The sequence below is a fragment of the Anas acuta genome, chromosome 6 (assembly GCF_963932015.1).
Source record: "Anas acuta chromosome 6, bAnaAcu1.1, whole genome shotgun sequence".
NCBI lineage: Eukaryota > Metazoa > Chordata > Aves > Anseriformes > Anatidae > Anas > Anas acuta.
In genome coordinates this window covers 18569589-18585656 of record NC_088984.1, presented here as the reverse complement: position 1 = coordinate 18585656, position 16068 = coordinate 18569589, and the positions used below count along the sequence as shown (strand labels likewise).

At 35.8% G+C, this 16068-nt stretch overlaps 1 long non-coding RNA gene across 1 annotated transcript in view; it reads left to right on the top strand.

Moving 5' to 3' along the window:
- Positions 1-15847, top strand: part of LOC137859052 (uncharacterized) — a 51190-nt gene extending 35343 nt beyond the window's left edge. Inside the window, exon 3 of the long non-coding RNA XR_011098132.1 lies at positions 14057-15847. This is a non-coding gene — a long non-coding RNA (uncharacterized lncRNA). The remainder of the gene's footprint in view (positions 1-14056) is intronic.
- Positions 15848-16068: the final 221 nt, after the last annotated feature.

Here is a 16068-nt window from a genome sequence, read left to right as displayed (position 1 = left end):
AAATGTTTCCTAAAAGCAAGAGAGCAAAATAACCTTTCAGCTTTTTCTGAAGCCTAGAAATGTTTTGTTTTGCCAGCTGTCTATGGAAGTTCAGTGCATAAAAGGTTAGGAGCCTGACTTTTTTTTTTTTCTTTCTGTCTTGTATATCTTTGAAAAATTGGTTTATGGCGAGTCATACATCATGTAGCTAAGACATATGGGAATAGTTAAAGATTAAGGTAAATAGACAAATTGAACTGCTTTAAATCATTTTTCCCTGTTTCACTTTTATGAAAGAGCTTATGAACAAAAGTTGACATTAAGCAATCACAATAGGCTATTCTATATATTTTAGACAGTGGTAAAGACTTTAGTGTCAGAAAGTGTTGCATCACTGGTAGTTATATCAATTTGATTGGTGTCCAAGTTTTAAAAATGTTACTTTGTCAAGTCGTAACCTTTTCTGAGTCTTTCATTTGTCATTGTTTTGATGATTATATCTTAAAAAAAGGGGGGGGGGGGGGGCAGGCGGGAATGTTCTTTGCATTAGGAATCATATCATGTTTTCTAAGACTTATCAATTGCCTTGATAAAATTAGGGATTTTGTCATTCTTATGCAATGTAATTGTTTAGATGTTTGGCAGTAAATGTTTTCTTTTAAATACAAAGATTAGCAATTTCTCCCAAGGAAAGTATGTTAGAAAATGCACCTTCATGACATGTCAGAATATACTTTTACAAGCCAAAATACAAATGAGAAGATTTTTGTCATACATTGTCACCATACTCTGGTTGTTATACTTAATTGTGTTACTGTTGCTGGAAGCTTTAAGACCAAAAGGAAAAAAAGTCATCTGACAAAGCAAGGTAATTCAAAATTTGAACTTGATATAAGCAGACACTTTTTTTGTTTCTGTCTTGACTGGTCCAACAAAATATGGATATTCTGTGGATCCTGAATGATAACTAAGAAGGAATGGATCTGTTTTGCCTATTTGTGTGCTTTGAGTACTTGGCATGAACTTAAGAAATGAGAAATAATAGGAGTTTCTACTAAAAATGTCATATGTGATATAAAGTTTTGTTTCCTTTACTTTGTGATTTCAGAGGAATCACTTGTGTTGTAATTTTGAAGGGCTGGGAGCTGGGTTTGGTGTTCATGATGTTTTGAAGATGAATTGACCACTGTCTAAATATTTCTGTGTGTTATAGGAAGCTCGGGGGGAGGGAAGAGGGAAGGGAAAAATAACCAAGCTATTGGTAGGAATTTCATTCATATCCTTGGGGACAGTTTAGCCAAACAATCCTAAACTTTTCCAAAATGGAGTCTAAATATAATGACGATGGTCTTGATGCTTTTACAACTGTGGTGGGTAATATGATAACATAGCTACATTAAGTTTTGCTCCTTTGCAATACTTATTTCTTATTTGATTGTAGGGAGATCATCGCCACTTTTAGGCCTTGTGTTTTTGTCTATTACTTAGCTGGTAACTAATTACTAATCAGTTTGGGGTTTGCTGTATGCAATAATACCAAATACACTGGTAGTTTCTCTGATCCTTTTGCAAATAAGTAGTTTATATCAATCTCTCTGTAAACAAAAACTTCTGAGTATCTATCTGTTGCAAAAGGTCATTTGATTTCCAATACAGATGATGGATTAAAAAAAAAATAAAAAAAAAATACAATTTAATACTGGAAATATTCTTCTCTGTAGAAAGGTAACATTACTTGGTAGCTGTTTTACATGGGATGCTTAGTGTTTTGAATTAAGGGATTTATTTCAAATGTTTTTGTGAAAATGCATTGGTAAAGCAGATGCTGATTATTTTCAGTACTGTGGGTATTAGTTCAGCTCTTAGTCTCTTTGGTAGGAAAATATTTGTTTCCTGAAATCTATTGCTACCTTTCCTATCACATCAGTTCAAAATAAGGCAACCTATGAGAACCCTAAAATAATCAGAATTCTTAACTGAGTTAAATTCTCTAAATTGATGGAGAAACGTCTCTGTAAGAAGTGAATATTAAAATGAATCTCTAAAAAAAATACAGTTCTAGAACAATTTTCTATATTAACATAGATTATTGAACTACATGAGAATTTTGTGTTATAAATATGTATTAGTGTGGTTTTCTGGTAAGGCAACTTTTCTCCCTCTTTTCTTCTTAATATTGGCTGCGGAGAGTGCCAGTAAGTTTAGCATGACATGACTGTGGCTAGATTCAGGCAAGGGAGTTTTGCCACTTCAATCACAAGAGGGAGCTGTTGGAGCTAAAACTACAAGAAATGTGCGCTTACACATCGCTGTTTTAATCAATACTGCTAGTTCTAAATATTTAATGAAATACATTAACAATTATTAGTTTCCACCATCACACCCTATGACTACCACTGACATGCATTTTCTAAGAGAAGTATGAAAACAATAATTAAAGTGAATAAACCTATACATTGGTGGTAATATATTTGGCGTGTGTGTGGGAACAACAGCCAATCTTTTCTCCTTATGTTGGTGACAAGCTTAAATCTGCTTCAAAGAAAACAGTCTTGTCAAGCAGTGAAACATTACTTTCGTTATAAAAACCTTTTTTACTCATTTACATTGTTTTGCATCAAAAGTCTGTGGGTCCAACTTTTCTAGTGGCTCTGGTAAGAAATTGAGCTCACACATGAATGTCATATGGTGAAGAATGTCAGTTTATATGAAAATTGAAGAATTATCTGTTTTCCCCCTGCAGTTATGCACAAAGGCATCATTGTCAGTTGCCTTTCTTAGACCTTCCCTGCAGGCATGATCAGACTCAAGCAGACAGCTATTTTCCTTTAATTTTCCACAGCAAGCCAGTAATGCTTATGATTATTGTGAAGTCAGGAAAAGTTTAGTTTCATCAAGTGACATGTAGTGTTGCAATTAGTTACTTAAGCACTTCTTATAAAATTTTCTGCTACGGTATCTAGCTTGTCAGATGCAGCTAAATATTAGCATCTCGTATTAAACAGGAGGGTAAAAACTCCTAGCAGAAAGCACAGCTGACAGCTCTCAACATGAGCTGAATGATCACTCACAATTGTAATCGATTCTGTAAGTACTGAACACAAACCCCCAGGCAATTGAGGAAAATAGGATGATGAAGGACTGCAAACTAATACGTTACACATCTTCATTGATTAGTCATTGATTAACCATTATTTTCCTGAATGACAAACAGCTAGCGGTAAAGTAACTGGAGCTGATGATTTATTTACATGTTAGACAGAAGATGACTTCTTTATTCAGCTGATCGTGAGCTAATGCAAAATCAGAAGACAGCAACAGTTTAAGAATAAAGGCAGGTTTATAATCTTTTCTGACAGCATTCCTAGATTCAAAACGTTTTTACCGGGAAGAAACATAACTAGGCTTTCAAGCAATGCATGAAATTCAAATGTGGATCATCTACACAGTACCTGTAGTATAACTACATTTAAAGAGAAGATCATTTTATAGACTTGGTATTTACAAGAATATTGATCAGTGTTTATTGAACTTTTAATTTAATTCTCTGTTTTGTTCAGTGCCTTATTGGCAATTAAACATAGCTGCAGAAATGGCAGAATAACGGTTTGTAATACACCTACTGTCTTTATTATTCTGAAAGATACATCCAAACCTTAGCTATGAACACCCCATGGAATTAAGAAATGCATAATTAGGAAGCAGTCTACACATCTGGAGATCATATTTTCCTTTACTACATATCAAACACCTAATTATAATCAGCTCCTACCAATACACTGCAAAGTAAAACTGACTGCATTAGAAGGTGGTAGGGCAGGGGGGTGGGGAGTGAGCTTGCTGCCAGTCCAGTAGACCTATGTTGAAAGTCCAGTTGACCTTTTCCCCTTCTGTTTTCTTTTGTACCCTCTTTTTTTTTTTTTTTTTCTCCTGAAGAGGGAATAAATTTATTCCAAGTGAATGTGGTGCTTAAATCAGTTTAAGGAAAGAGGCTTATGATATTTTCTACTTGAGAGATTCCGCAGTACTCCAGGTATGAAAGTATTGTGGACAGTATCTGTTATTCATCAGTGGTGAATCAGTAGTTTTCTTGTTTTTCATAGTGTTAAATTGTGATGAACTTTTTGTAAGCATGGGGATACAGTAAGTTTTTTTTTTTTTTTTTTTTTTTTGGTACGAATTAAGTTCTAAATTAACATTAATTAATGTCCCCTTAATATAGGGTGCTTGTGATCTCTGTATATGTATGTTACAAGTATCTGAGAGAGTTTCAGTGAAAGGTGTGTGCTTTCAGGAAATATGAATGTAGAATAACTAAGAGAAATTCATCACCATTGCTAGATTTAAAGGTTAATTATCATATCACATAAATTAAGAAAAAAGAAAGATGCCAATATACCATAGAACTTCAGCTGAAGCATTAAGTGTGCTTGATACTACCTTTAACTGTTCCATTATTACATGTATAATTGTGCTATTCTGTTGTCTTCTGGTCTTAATAGATTTCTAATTCTGTAGATTAATACATTAAAATATCACTATATGCTTGGCCAACTCTTTACACATCAGATTCTCTCTCCTAATTTTATCATGATGAGAACTATATCATACACCTTTTATCTTTTCTGTGTTTTTATAAGAGGCTTGCTTACATGTGGATAGCAACTGATATCCCGCTGGTCCCTTGAACATATTTAATATGAACTTGTGTTAAAAAGTTTGTCAAACAGCAGTAAGCATGATCTTATTTTAGGGTTTTGAAGTAGCACTTGTAACTTGCTCTCAAAAGAGCTGTCAGTCAGAGGTAGATCTATACCTTTATTATTCTTTCTTTTCTGCCAACTGAGTAAATTTGGACCACTTAGCCCCTTGGGACATCTAGCTCTTCCTGAGATTCAGGACCAGATGAGACTGGGGAGCAGAAGCATTTCACCATGCTCCAAGTTGCCACTTGCTTGGCTGTTCCATGTTGTGAACCCCGAAACAATATGTATCTGTTCGACACATCTTAATTGTAAATCACTACCTCCTTATGGCTAGTCGTCCCTGTGCATATCTGATGAACCTGCAGCACTCCTGCTCTCCTAAGTGCTGCCGTCCGCTGCATGCCAAGCAACTGGTCAATGCTGTTTGCTTTAACAAGTCTGAAAAATAACAAAAGAAAAATTCCTCTTGCTGCAAACCCAAAACTAAAACCTCTATGACAAGGTATGAAAGTATACAGTTCCCTTTCCATTACACCTATACTTTCAGTACATGTTGCTGATTCCCTGAATAAAAGTAACAAGAAATCCAGTGAATCCTTGTGTAATTTTGTGCTTCACAGTCTGTATCACCCATTTAAATCACCAATTAGGGGGGCTACATGCATGAGCAAGAGTGTGATGTGGCCTACTATGTAATATTAGTACATATTTTGTAATTGAGAGAAAAAAATATTTTGGATTTTACTTGTCATTCTTTTGAGTGCAGATACATTATCACTGCCACGCAAGGGGTAGAATATGCCTCAGTGTCTTCAAGCATATTTAATATCTTTAAATTTTTAAATGAAAATGTAGCTGTCAATTTTAAACTAATTTGGATGGACAGCAATAAAATGCAAACCTCACTTCAAATTAGAATTTTCAGTGAGGATTTCTAATGGAAAGTAATTGCTGACAATAGGAAATGACAAATTACTAATTACTTAGTTCAATTAGACTTTTGTGCCTTTGGTCCTAAGTGGCAAGCATACAGCAAATCTTGCACTTTTATAACAATTAATGACACTAAAACTATTTAAACTGCCAACAGATGTGAGTAAGAAGACATGAATTGAAACTTACTTAATTTACATACTGTCACAATTTTATATCAAGTAAATGGTGTTTAATTTTTATGTTACAATTAAATATAACCAGAATAGTGTAATTTCTGCAGAACTTTTCAGGATAAAGTAGTTTTGCTGAAATGCTAGTGCTAATGCTCTCTCCTCTCTTTCCGCCCCCCTCCCCCCCCCCCGCCCCCATAGCACCATCTTCATGTGACTGTAAAACATACAGGGGCAGAGGATGGAACATATATTAATTATATATAAATTATATATATATAAATAATAAATAAAAAATATATAAATATATATATATTTAAGAGTTTATGCTAACAGTTATCCTGAAGTGGGATGGCATAATTGCCTCAACTAGACTACTAGAATGTAAGATTTCAAATTTTCCTCCTAATTTATGGGTGAATACAAAATTTTATCCAGTGCATAGCATTCAGAAGCAATACAAGATACTATATATTTGCTTCTCAGTCTTTAGAAAGTCTTTCCAGAATTTCTCTGTTAGATCTTGTTCTTCCATTAGCCCTGTGACGGTTTATGTTTTTTTTTTTTTTTTTTAATAATAAAGTCTAAATTCTTCATACTTCACATCTCTCAGCTTAGCTCTTTTGAATTTCTTTCAAGTGTGTTTCTACTGAATGTGAGCAATGGCAGACCTTACATCGGCTGTAATCATTTCTGGACAGTTGTTAATAAGTTTATGCATAGATATTTGTTCTCTATAAACTTTCTCGGAAGTTCCGCACCTCCACATTTCTTATACTAAATGCCTAAAATGAGATGCCCAAACAAACCTTTTGTACCTTAGTGACTAATGGCCTCTTTTCACAGTGTTCCACATGGTCATTAAGATTTCCTTAGGTGTTTAGTAGTTCTGAGAACCAGCCACTTCTTTTTGGATATATGAATACCTAGCTTTGGAAATATTGCCCACCTGTATGCTTTTAGTCAAGACAAGAAGGAAAAGATACAAAATTTTGAAGCTATTAATCCATGAAAACACCTTCTTTACTGATTATTTTGCACTTTTCTGAGACAAAACAAAAAGTAAGCTAAAGGCAACATTTAAAACAATTCATTAAACCAATATTAAGCTATGGTTATTTAACTTTCCAGAAGAATCTACCCATCCTTTTGTTTTGTTGGAAGATATAAGGCAGTACATAGTACTGTAGCAATCTGTGTTCCTGCTGAACAGTATAGATTGGAGAGAATATTCTGAATATGAGAGAAGAAATAGGAATGTCTTTATAAATGAGAAAGCTACATGAAAATTAAAATGTAGGATCTGAATCAAGAAAGATTTGTAGAAGTGCCTACATCTGTTTTCAGGAGTTGTCTTGAAAAAGGTGTTTTGTAAGGAAGGTTGTGCAGGTGTGTAGTTTTGGTTTACAAAAGAATTTAAGTATTGATAATGTTATAACTGCCTTAATGCAGCATATTACAAGAGAGACAAGCATGAGACTGAATATACTATTATGGTGCTCTTCCTAGGTATGCTTTTATCTAAGTTCTTCTCTGCAAATGACTGTCAACTGATCATTGCTTTCCTCGGTCATTCTATCCTTTAGGTAGTACTGCAAACAAAATAATATAACAAAACTCTCAGTGATTTGAAACATTAGGCAGCATGAGTGCTGAACTGAATAGGTGTAGAGAGTCCTCTGTATATTACACACGAGGATTATAACCATACAAATATATACCTCAAGAAGTAGTTCTTCACCTGGATTTTGTTAGTGCAGTTTTGTTGCCAGTAGAGATGCTTCAATCTCACCACTTAAGTCTGGCAATTCCTATTGAGTTTTACTGTTATAATCCTCTAAAAACCAACTTTGCAGCCTAGGCAGTCTGTGAAACTCCTGGCTTTCTGTATTTCCCACAACAGATTTGTCTGGGCATTTTTGTTTAATTTTCTTATATTTCATTTTGTTTTATGCTTCCTGTAATTAGGGTGATTATACTATTACTTTACAACAAAGATGGTAACTGAATCGAATTGCCAGCAGTAGTTTTGGACAAACCTATGTTGTTTCACCACAGCTGTAGTTTTCTCTTCCCAAAAGCTCAGTGAACTTTAGAGAGACCATACCTCATAATAGAGGAGAAAGGAAAAGCTTAGGCAGGGGGTAGGAAGCCTGGGCAGGGACGGAGGAAAGAAAGACTTTCACAAATCAGAAAGGGGAAAAAAAATGTGGCATTGGTATTGTGCTTAGAAAGAGATAATGTGGAGAAGAGGTGAGAGCAGGGACAGAAGTATACCTGGAGCAAGAAGGACAGAAAAAAAGAAGTGGCCTAATTAGAAGAAAAAAGAGAGAGACAGATGATGGGGGGAAGCAAAAGAAGGGTCAAAGATACCAGGCAAAAAAAAAAATAAAAATAAAAATAAAAATAATGAAGCTAAGGAAAATTAGCAGGACAGATATAAGTATAAGAATATGGTGTCTTCATTCATGCCACAATGAATCATGAGAGGAGAATGTTTAGGCTGATTTAATCACCTGCGGAGTATATCATTTCCTTTACAGCTCCATCATAATTATTGAGGCACAGGCAACAGATGAAATGCACAATTCTTGATTGTTTGGACTACCAAGGAAAATGAGGGTGGAAAGGACAAAAGGCAAGAATACAAATGTATTTATGTTTACTTGTAGTTGGAATGTAGTGTATACGTGGAAGTGTACATACAGCTCGCATGAGGAGATACCTGTATCTCTGGTGACATTAGCATGTAAGCTAGATTTCTAATGTCAGAGTAGCGTCAACTAAAAAGGACCGAGAGTGTAACATTTTACTTCAGCAATACTTAATATATTTTGCTTAAGTAATAAAACATACTGAGTAAAATTAACTGTTTCTAAAATAAAATCATTTTGTTGTAAGCACTTCCTTTTGCAAAATATTTTTGCATGATAAAAAGGTTTAATTATATAAACTGGGAAATGCAAATACCAACACTATTTTAGGATTTATAAAGACCACTTAAAATTGCCATATCTTCTTAGCTTGTTTGGCCCAGAATATTTCAAAATGACATTTTTCATTATAGAAGTTCTTAGCTGTCTGACATGATTATTCTGATATACATTTCTGCAGTATGAAAAGTAATGTAAATGAATTATTATCTTACCTTTCTCAGATAATTTTCTGTTATCAGGGAAAATGAGCGATACGGATGATGCTGTAAATATTTTCTAGCATATGGTAGTAAATACAAATACGGTACTACCTAAGGAATAGGTGTTATATTATTCTTTGTCATGGAAATTATACATTTCCATTTTATTTTTAAAACAGTGAACTAATAATGATTCTTAAAGTAACTCTATGGAAAATTTCTGATAAAAGTCAATTTAACCCCTGTTTTATTCAGTGGCTGAAATTCCATTACTAGTTCAGAGTTTCTGAACAGGTAAACAAAACAAACTGAGCTTGCCTTTTTTTTTTTTTTCTTTTTTAAAGAGAGGAAATCTAAAGTGTGAAAAGAAAAATTGGTATCATTTAGAACTAAGACCCTGATTCAGCAAAAATCAGCCTGACTTGTGCACTGGGCAAGGCCGCTGAAGTCCTGAACAATTGTTTTTCGTAGCTACTCATGGCATGGAAGACAGATGGTTGTTTTACTAAATGAAGTCTAGCTATCTTAAATATGCTTAAAATAAAATGCTTATTTAGAGTACTTCATATACTTTATAGCATTAAATAATGGTTCAATATTAATAAGGGATTGTTATATGGATTGACAGTTGTCTATACCTATATTGTATGTGGTGTATCTGTCAATTGCAGTTATTAATGAATTAAAACCTTGTTAAATTTCATGCACTTTTGAAACAGAAAACGATCAGAAGGATGACAATTTCCAAAAAAAAAAAGTGTAGCTACAAAATGAAAATGTGAAAATAAGAGAAAATTTAGTATATTCTTTAACTATATTAAGGATAATTCACTGTCATAAGTAAAAGACAAGTCTGTATACAATTCAGAAGAAAGCAACCACCCCTTTTAGAGCTCAACAGTACAGAAGAAAAATAGGGAAGTAGAGAGAACAACATTTATTGGAACAAATACAATAAGGAGATACTTTTACAGTTAATAGATACATTGCAGAGAAAAAAAAAAAAAGACCGCTTTTTATTTTATTTTTATTTATTTATTTTTTAATTAAGATAGAGGAAGAGAAACTAATAAACTCAGTTATTGCTAATAGTTGGTGTAACAGTACAATCAGATAAAATGCAGATTACAGATATAGATTTTGTTGTTGCTTTGTAGTGGATTTGCTACTGTTATGGACAAAGTGTTTAGGGTGAAATGTCTTTTTAAGAGAACAGAGTGTTAGTATGCACACAACACTATTGATATTTTCATGTCTTTGTACATGTGTCTTGAATGACTGGATGGTAGGAAAGAGCTAAAACAGGGAAACATGATTTTTGGCCTGTTGCACAGCACTGACCCTTGGAAATGAGGTACTTACATGCCATCTATATTGGCAGCTGTCTAGAGTGGTTGTGACTAAAAATTTTACCTTGTTACTATGGTACTGAAGAAATAAGCTAATGACTTAGCAGGCTAAACAAGTAAAGCAGGCTAAGCAAATGTGTTTTGAAGTCAGTTATCCAAAAAACCAAGGTCAAGCTCATGCTTGAAAATGGCTGTTGCAAAATAAAGCAAAAGAGAACTTTATATATATACACTTTTCTTCCTAAACTTTTTGACTGAATTTTGTGGGAAGATACAGATAAAAACAGAAAAAGATCTAGTGCTAATTATGCTTCCTACTGCCTTACCTGACAATAGGTTCTCAAATACCTGTTATTGCCAGACTGAAGCAGTCAATATTCAGTTCTTTCCAAAATCATGAGCTTGTCTAATCTCATGACTTTTGTAATGATCATTTTCTGGTAGTCTGTTTTTTTTTTTTTTTAATTGCCAAGCCCATATTACCTGGTCTTTTTCCTTTTCCCTTTTTTTCCTAAGTAAAAATGGAGTTGTTCAATTTAGAAACAGGACTTTCATTAAAAGCAGTCTATTGCAAAAGCTTAATGCTTAGGAGCATGGGACATGGCAATGCTGAAAGTCCTCGCCTCTTGATGTGGCACATACTGCAACTCATCACAAGGAAGTAAGAGTGAGTAAAGCTTCTTAAGTCTGGGCTGTGCTTTTCTAAAGAGCATTGCCTACTAACATCCCAGGGAGGTGGAATCAGCTGTCAGGCTGTCTCAGAGCCTTATGGCCCTACCAGAAAAATGGATTTGTGTGGCATTAAGTTGTTCTTGGCCCCATTAGGTTGCATCACTGCTACAGCCAAAACCTGCTTTTAAACTTCTCGTGTGTTTGATCCCCTGACTTACGTCCTCTCACTGTTGTAAATTGCTTCTTTGGGGAAAGGAGAGGGGCTGCCCATGTCTGTATTGTAGACCTTAGTAACAGGGATGTTCCACTTCCTACAGTGAAGGGGAAAAAAATGAGGAAAAAAATTCTCTTTTGTTACAGAGAAAAAGCAAATTAGTAGGTTTAGAAATGGATGATCTCTTAAATTATAACAAATGGGTGAGCTTCTGTTTTTATCTTGCAAAAATGTAATCCAACATTGTCAGCAGATAGATGTGTCAGGAATTAGTTCACCTGACTACTTTTGCTATGACCTGAGGTCAGTTTCTCCTCCCCATCACACCAGAATGGGTCTGGTGTGACTCTTCAGACACCCATCCTCCCTGGAGTTTAAGGGGATGCCAAGGAATAATTGAGAAGGAATAATTACCCCATACCTTGAGACAGCCTGTGAGTGGTGCAGGTACACAGCTGCCAAACTGAATTTCAGAAATGCAGGGTGGCCAATCAAACTAGAATAGAATAATTCAGTTGGAAGAGACCTTCAAAGATGACCAATTTAGGAGGAAGTTCTCCACTCAGAGGGTGGTGAGGCCCTGGAACAGGTTGCCCAAAGAATCTGTGGATGCTCCATCCCTGGAGGTGCTCAAGGCCAGGTTGGATGATGCCCTGGGCAACCTGATCTAGTGGGTGGCATCCCTGCCCATTGCAGGGGGTTGGAACTGAGTGTTCTCCAAGGACCCTTCCAACCTGAGCTGTTCTGGGAAGCCCAACTGCCTGACCACTTCAGAGCTAAAAGTTAAAGCATGTTTTTGGGGACATTATCCAAATGCCTCTCGAACACTGACAGGAATGGGGCATCAACCACCTCTCCAGGAAGCCTGTTTCAGTGTTTCACCACCCTCACAGTGAAGAAATTTTTGCTCACATCCGTTCTGACCCTCCACTGGTGCAGCTCTGTACTGTCCACACACGTCCTGCCATCAGTGACCAGGGAGCAGAGACCAGCTTACCTCCTCAGGGAGCTGCAGAGCAGCGAGGCCACCTCTTAACCTCCTCTCCTCCCCAATGAAAGACCCAAGTGTCCTCAGCCTCTCCTCACAGGATGTGCCCTCCAGCGTATTTACCAGCTTTGTTGCCCTCTTCTGGATGTTTTCAGGTACCTTAACAACCCAGTATTTCCAGAGAAGTGGTGAAATAGTAAACTGGAGAAAGTGCTTTTCTTTTCTACTGGGCCCACAGCCCCACTGAAAGTACTGTACATTTCGGGAAATGTGATTTTAATTACTCTCCTGTTGCTTGCTGAAGTCTGATGGGCATAAGTAGGAAATGGCAGCTTCTGGTTCCTCAATTGCCTTCTCTTCCTTCTTTTTTTCTCCTTCCTCCCTCCCTCCAAAAAAAATCCAGGCGATCTTCTGTAGTGATTTTCTATTGCCATATTGTGAGTACAATCATAGCTTGATCTTCACTTCTGATCATCAAATATTACGTTCCCTGTATGTATCAAAAGATCTTGTTTTGCCATGAAGGGTTTGTGAAGAAATGAGGAAGTGGAGAGTTAAAAAAAAAAAACAAAACAAAACAAACACACACACAAAAAAAACAAACAAAAAACCAAAACTTATTGGATTGCAAAATGAAGGATCTGTTAAGTTCCCACAAACAGAAATATGTTTGTTGAATATTTCTTCCTCCTAGAGATGAAATAGCTGTAGGACCCTCAGCCTGTCACTGGAACCTGCCTTTTGTGCTCGAGGCATGAGTGCTACAGCACCCCGAGCCTGAGGCACAGTCCCTCTGTGTCTAAGTGTGGTACAAGCAGACCCTTCAGTTTTTCTAGATTCTTGCTTAGTCATGAAAGGTAATTTAACTCTGACTTTAGTACTATCCACAGGGTTTTGGCAGTCATCTATTGATTTTTTTTGTGTGTGTTTTATTTTTTATTTACCTCTCTGAATTCCATGTGGCTTTCGATTTAGTTCTACTGGAAAAGGACAAAGAAAAATCCCACTCTGGTATGTCAAAAACTACACTTTGACTCAATAGGGAATGACAAGGGGTGAAAGACATTTTCTGCGGGCTTACAGAACGCTGTTGTTGTTTCAATAATTCACAAAACCACTGGTGTTCAGAAACCATTGTCTTGTGCCAGGACGTGCATTGTGCACGGCTATGAGGAAAGGACAGATCCTGATCTGTGAACCCACTGTCTAGCCATTTACCTCCTGCAACCAGTGAGTTGCTTAACTTTTATTTATTGATCGATTCATTCTTTCTAGCGTATATTAATGTTAACACTGAAAAAGATGATTTTCCTCCCGAGCAGGTTCATTTTCTTTCAGTCCTTGTTGTCCTTCCTGTGTTACAGAGACAGCTTTTGGTTTCCAGGCTAGCTAGCTGAAAGACTGTTTGTGGCTATAAAAGAGCCAAACCGGGGCTCAGTACATGGATCTGAGGAGGATTACTAAGGATTCTAGGGCATTTTGCTTCTGTCCAAAATTACTTTAAGGCATAGGTGTCAGATAGCTTGGCTGTGTCTGATGGATCAAGGGGACGGAGTGAGAGTGAGAAAGAGAGGTGAAAGGGATAAGGAACGGATTGAGGACAAAAGGAAGATCAGAAAGCAGTCTGGGTAGTGAAGGGAAAGACAGGAACAATATCTTACTTGTGAACTTCTATTTCTAACTCTTTGAATACCAAAGGCAATTGAGAGCATTTCTTCAGACATATTGACACAAACTGGAGACAGGTGGCTGGCTTTAAAATTTGTCACTGATTGCAAATAACATCATACTAAAATTACTGTATTTGACAGATTTTAGAAGAAGGAAATACATTCTTATTTTGAATCAGAAATAAATGAATCAAGTGTTTTACACTACATATCTATTTTCTTCCAAATTCATTCAGTTTGAGAATTCTGGAACCATTCAAACCCGCAATAAGGAAGGCCATCGGGTGCCTGGCATGGCTGTGAGCTGCTACTGGGGTATCTGCACTGCAACACTGACATTCCTGGAGTTTGCCTACCAGCTTTGATCACCAATACCTAGTACTGTGACCTTCATGGCACGCAGAACTGTTCTCTGGGTTTTCTGCAGAGTAGTTTTGCAAAAGGACGGTCAGGGCTGTGAAGTCTCCCTCAGCCCCTCCTTCTCTGAATAAAAATAAGGCTTCATTGTTTTAGTGTAAGTGCACATGCATTGGTTTATAGTCAAATAACCAAATGTGCCAGGTCTGACTGATTTCACCATCTGCCCATCTTTGAATGTATATGTCTATGAATCTTACTGAACCTCTGGTTTACCCAGGGCAGAGTATGACCATTGCCATGAGGTTGGCAATAAAAGAGCCCTAGTTATTTAACATATATAACTGTTTTCAGAACTGAAATGTTAAGGTGACTTAAAAATAGCTAAGAGGTAGATACAGCAAGTAAATACAGACCAGTCTTCTGTATTTTTGTTATTATTCTAGAGCGTTTGGAACACACTGGGGAGAGGAATGCAAATTTTGATAAAGAGGGTCAAATTTTGTCTTTGTGTCTTTTGGATTTTGATTCTGTATTTCCTGTTCTCTGTGTACTTTACTAATTGAACTCACACATGTATGCTTTTTTCCCCTTTCTATCAGCATATAATCATATCCCTCTTATAAACTTCTGAACAACAAACATGGTAAAGGAATTTGTGTGGTAGTTTTATTACATCCTGCAACTTTCAAAGTTTTGTCTAAAATGTATGAAGTGACCATGCGACCCAGATTTTCTGTTTGTAGAAGAGTACCAAAATTTATCAGAAGCTTTGATGAACAGCTTCAAATTTATCAGGTAAAATGAAACTGGAGGAACCAGTGACCCATACAAAATGGAATACTGGAATAATGTTATCTGCATTTATAAGAAAGTATGGATTAAAGTAATAAAGGAGTCATGGTGGAAAAATAATGAAGATACCAGTAAACCATACTTTCAGAAATAAATGGCCTTTTGCAGTGACGACCAGTATGATTCAAATTTAGTCACATTTGGCTTGTAGCTATAGAAAACACATAACTATTTATATCAAAAATAGGTGTTGCTGGGGGGAGGGTCCGGGGGGGAACAACAATAAAATAAGAGCATCAGTCTCTGAAAGCTGGTAAAACTCTCTACTTACTGAGATAGAGATATGTATATATATAATTATGTATGCATATATAATTACATTCTATTGTGTTTCATTGATTTACTTTGATCCCAATTCTTTGCTAGTGATATAATGAAGAAAGCTAGGCATACTGTTTAAATTTTTTGCTATTGTTGTTCAATCCCTTATATTTGGTCAAACTGCAGTTTCATTGCTGGATAATATGGTAAAAAGATTCATTGTAAGGGTTACTTAACAACATTGGTGGTGTTGATGAATAGTTGCAATTAATACATTCCCTTAATTAGTCTGATACCCAGAAGATGCACCTGGCAGGTCATTTTAATACTACAATTGATTTATTGCTGCTAGAAATGATTTTACCAGCTATCTTCAGAGAGCACAATTAGAGAGGATTTCATTTTTTTATGCATTTTCACTGAGGAATAAACATAAAAGGTCTATGTAATTCAGAACAAAGCAGCTATAATGTACTAATGGTTTATGGATTTTATTAATATTCAGCTAACATTAGAGGCAATTTTAGAGAATAACAACCTATTTTCTATATGAAGTATTCCATTTTTAGTATCTGAGTGCTTTATTTAAAAAACAAAATCAAAGCATGATATTTTAAATGAGTTGCTATTATCAGGTATGGGAAATCTAAATGGTGTAAGATTATGGATAGATATGTGTTTGTCTATGCTCTGTGCTATGTGGTATGTGTGTCACATGCATTGAGATTTGGAAAAAATATAAATTATGTACTATTTTTGAATCATGATGAAGTCC